Genomic DNA, 5,232 nt, shown 5'->3' with positions numbered 1-5,232 from the left:
ACACGTTGGCACATAATTCACTTAGGATCGGATATATCCCAACTCTTTAGCTAAAGCAATTAAGCAACATCAAAATCAAACATCTTAAGGCACTTATACATGATTCAAGAACTGAGACTAGGCGTCAAAACTAAGGCACTCACTATTCTCAAGGCTCAATAAAGTCAGAAAAAGTCATCTCTAGTTAATACCACAACACAAGACTTCACTATTCCTAACAAAAGAAAAATTAACTACACCCGGTTCAAGCAAAACCATCAAAAAAGGACCGCGGCACAAAGAAAAATCAAGAAAAAATTGTTACATTACCTAAGAAAAACAAATAAAAAACTTTCTTCGACTTTGATCCCTCAATAAGACAGCCGAGGAAATCCATCGTCGGGAAAAGTCAATATTTTTTCAATCAAACGAAACAAAAACAAACAGACATATACATATTTACATCCCCCACCCCACACTTTAAATTGTGGCATGTCCTCATGATACACAAATAAAAAGCAAGAGGTAAAGGAAGCTTCACTGATTCATCTAGTTGGGGTTTGAATCGAAGTCGAGATCTCCTTTGCACGCCCGACCTAGTGCACACGTACATTCTGAGAGTTTCTTTTCGGATTTCTTTGGATACACCCCACACTTATCATTTTTACTCTCTCCAAGTTGCTCCTTTAGGGCCCCTTCCTCCTTCCATCTTGAAGATCACCCTTTGTTCCCCCCACTCTGAACATGAGTTGCCTTTCCTGAATCTCAAGAATTTCTCTGCCAGTAGCCAAGAAGGGTCTTCCTAAAATAAGATGGGCTTACATATTCTCCTCCATGTTCACCATAATGAAGTCCACATGTAACACAAATTTATCCACCGAACTAGCACATTTTCCACTATTTCTTCAGGTATGGTTGTGGTCTGATCTGCTAGCTGGAAGGACATAGGTATCAATCTGATATCTCCAAGTTCTCCCTCTAATTTCTTAAAAATAGACAAAGGCATAAAATTAATAGAAGAACCTGAATCATACAAAACTTTTTCAAACTTAGTACTTCCTAAGGAGCAAGGTATAGTAAAATTCCCCGGATCTCCTTATTTTTGTGGGAGCTTGCTTTGTAGAATGACACTACAATGCTCTGTCAGCTTGACAACCGAAGTCGCTTTTACTTTAAGCTTTTTGGACAATATCACCTTAAAAAATGTTGCATAAGCTGGCATCTGTAATAGAACCTCTGTAAAAGGTATATTTGCATGCACCTGCTTGAGCACTTCTTGAAAGCAGGCGAATTTTTTGTCTAGCTTCTCTCTTCTTTGCTTCTGCGGGAAAGGTAGAGCATGCATATATTTACTTTTTTCAGTCTCCTTATTTACTGAAATCTCATCTTTCTTCTTCTTCTAAGCTCTAGTCTTCCCCTTCTTCTTCTGATCATTATCCATTATCCCTGCACTTTCTTGAATGTAGTCATTTTTCTGCTCCTCTACAATCTCCACCTGCCTTTCAATCAGCTCATCCTTTTGTTTTACCATGGGATCCTCAAATACATGCCCACTCCTCAAAGACACCTGCATTTAATGTCTCTTTTGGATTTCTTTCAGTATTAGTAGGAAGAATACCTAGAATCCTCTCAGACAATAGATTGGCTAGTTGCCCCACCTGTCTTTCCAAGTTTCGAATGGCCGTGGCTTATTTCAAGCCTCTCATCTGTCTTAATAATAAATTCCTTCATCAGATCTTCCATGCTAGACTGATTAGACTTTGGAGGATGATATTACTGCCTCTGTTTATTTTGAAAACCTGGAGCTCCCTGTCCCTAGGGTCTGGAGTTATTTTGCTGCCATGTTGCACTACCACATAGTGACCTCCAAGAGAAACCTGAGTGCCTTTATCCCATGGAGTAAAAGTTGTTGCCACGTTGGTAGTTGCCTCTGTCAATGCTCCCTACTATATTTACTACTTCAATTGAAGTTTGGCACTCATTTGTAGGGTGTCCCATTTCACAAAAGTCACATGTTGCTTGCGGCTCGCTCTATACCTTGGCCAATGTCAGCTTTCTTATCTCTTTGGCTATGGTGCCTAGCTGGGCTTGCACTGGTGTGTTAGAGTCTACATGCTGCACCCCAGCTGATTTTCTTCTATCATTACTCTCAACAGGCCATTGGTTAGCATCTACAGAGAGCTCGTCAAGAATTGCAACAATCTCCTTAGGAGTCTTCTTCATTAAAGGACCTCCAACTGCGGTACTTAGAGTTCGTCGTGAGGAAGGTGTCAATCCATCCCAAAGGTCCGGAAGCTTCATCCACAATTCAATCCCATTATGCCGACACTTTCTCACTATCTCCTTGAATCTTTCTCAAGCCTCGAAAACTATTTCAGTGTCCTCTTGGTGGAAGTTGTGAATTTTCCTTCTAAATTTCATTATTTTGCATATGAGAAGTATTTGTCAAGAAACATTTTAGTTATATCTTCCCATGTCCTGATCGATCTAGTTGGTAAGCTACTAAGCCAGTGCTTTGCTTCATCCTTCAGTGAAAAGGAGAATGCCCTTAAGTAGACTGCATCTTTTGATACTCCATTGTACTGGAAGGTGTTTATGATTTCCTCAAAACCCGTTAAGTGAGTGTTAGGATATTCATTCACCTTTTCCCTAAAGACACAATTATTCTAGATAGTTTTAAGCAAGCCTTGCTTCAACTCGAAATTATTTGTTGCTACTGGTGGAGGTTTGATACTGGACGGTCCCTGATTATAGAATTGTATGGCATAATCACCCAATGCTCTAGCAGAACTAGGTACCGCATTCTCAAACTGGTCTTCAACCAAGGGTCAATTTAAATTGAGTCTTCGACTCACATCATCTTCGATAGTCTCCTCAGCAACTCTACAGGCTGCCCCGTTAACTGCCTGTGCGACTGCTTCCTGTGGGGCTCCTTCACATGTAGCTGAATCAACTACTTGTTCACCGTTTTTAGACATGTTCTCTTAGGCTGAAGATTACCCCAAGAATTTCCCGGTAAATTCTTTCTCTTTCCTCAACTGTCGCAGACACTTTTCCACCTCTAGGTTGTATGGAATCAATTCTTTTGATGAACATCGAGTCATACACCAGAGAAGTCAACCTGTTGCTTGCATACGGAAGAGAAAACTCGTGAAGAATAAAATAAAATAAAATAATTTCCTGAATTAGCACCAAAAACTATTTTGAACACTATTTACTACCAACCCTTGGCAACGGCGCCAAAATTTAACGAGCGCAAAATAGAACACGAAAATGATGTACGTTAGCCAAAGCTAATATAGTTATATTATCATCTCCATAGAGATTGAATTTAAACAATGCTCTAGTAATTTCTGGTTTAACTCTGTTCAGGGTGATCAAAACTTGATTTGAATAATAACGAACTACAATTAACTAATAAAGTAAAGCAATTTACAATTGACTACAAAGAACTAAAGATAGCATAGTTGGATTCTTATCAATGTGAGAAATAAGGGTTTTGAAATGATAGGTGCAAGGTTGTTTTTCTAGATATGATGCTATTATATTTCACTTTTGAGGTTCTATAGATTCTCACGAATTTAGTAGGTGATTAGCTTATACTTGCGATTCAGGCTCCTCTCTCGTTGAAATCTAAATCTTTCATATACTTGCGATTCAGACTCCTCTAAGAGAAACTTCTCCTGATTATTCCACAATTTTAATTTAAACAGTAACTCAAAAAGCTCTCTCGATTACTTCAAAGAATCACCAAAATAAACTATGGCATATGCTGCAACGATATTCAATAAGAAGTTCCTCTTTTGATTAAACACTATAAAGAATAAAATCACAACTCTACTAAAGCTCCTCCAACAAATACAAGCAATTAAATAGTAATCAAATCCATAGACAATAACCAAGTCACCAAATCATGTCAAACCCTAAGGTAAACTACTCCATAATAATGGAGGAAGTCATCACAAATATAATTAAAGAGTGAGAAAGCATCATCTAACGTTACAATCCAAACTGTTGTATTGAATTGATGGAGAGATAATGAAATCTTATGTGTATTATAGCCTCCAATGCTCTCCCAAAGCATTGAAGGCCAAAACTCCCTTCAAAAATGTCTTTTTGGTGTATTCATACCATGTAAGAACGGGCCCAGACGAAACTACGCTTTCCAAGCCGAAACAGGAAAATACAGTGAGAAATTTATATAGGCGCACCGCGCCATGTGCCGCCATATGTGCGATATTGGTGGGAAAGTTCAGAGAGTGAATTCTGACAGGCAGCAACAAACTACAGTATCTATGGCACGATAGTTAATTTTTTACAGAGTATTTTCTTTTCTTCGTGTTTTGATATCCAGAGTTAGCTCCCAATCCCTGAACGCAATCCAGTTTAATTCCTTGGAATTTTACTCAGACTTCAAAGTTCTAAATTGTTCGATTTAGCTCCAGATTATCTTCTTAATTCGGAATCACCTCATACAAGGCATAAAACACATAATAAGTGCAATACTCTAGTATCTAAGCTCAAACACAAGTAAAATACAGTAATTGGAGTGGAAACTATGACAAAAACACAGGATTCTAGCTACCATCATCATTTTACGGGTAAATAGTTTGATGCCCACCGTGGGGCTTAGACAACTGCATAATTGAATTGATCCATGCATCTGTACTAACTCGTTTGATTCCTTATTTTATATCCAAAAATTGAAAAATGGCAACTAACAATGTCAACATCGCACATAATGTTGACGCGCACGAAAATCTGCCTCAACATGAGGATTCAATCAGTGACACTCGCAACGAGGGGGACATAGCAAATCCGGTCCATGGCGGATAATATCCCTGACATGTGTGGGAAATGACTCCCAATGACGCTAAGGATGAGCATGTTGCGGAAACAGTAAGGATCTTGAGAGAGCAGGAAAAGGCCATAATGGGTCCTCTCTCAAACAGGACTAGGTCATGATGGAACTAAAACAGACGTTATTAGGAACTTCCAACAATGCAAGTGGAAGAGGGTGTTCCTGCAAATCAAATGGCTCAAAGAGTTGAGAATAATACCCCAAGGGGTGAGGTCAGCTTCGACGGAGCCGGGAGGATCGGTAGCAGTTCTGGTGACAACAACGGTAATGATCCCTTCAAATCTGAACTCATAAGATTCATGAGAGAAATGTACAAGTGGATGGATCATAACACGAAGGATTTCCACACCCGAATGGATCAAATTTCAGGTGCACCACTAGTTTGGAAGCGT

The sequence above is a fragment of the Nicotiana tabacum genome, chromosome 16 (assembly GCF_000715075.1).
Source record: "Nicotiana tabacum cultivar K326 chromosome 16, ASM71507v2, whole genome shotgun sequence".
Lineage (NCBI taxonomy): Eukaryota > Viridiplantae > Streptophyta > Magnoliopsida > Solanales > Solanaceae > Nicotiana > Nicotiana tabacum.
The sequence above is the reverse complement of the archived record's forward strand: the minus strand, read 5'-3'. Positions refer to the sequence as shown.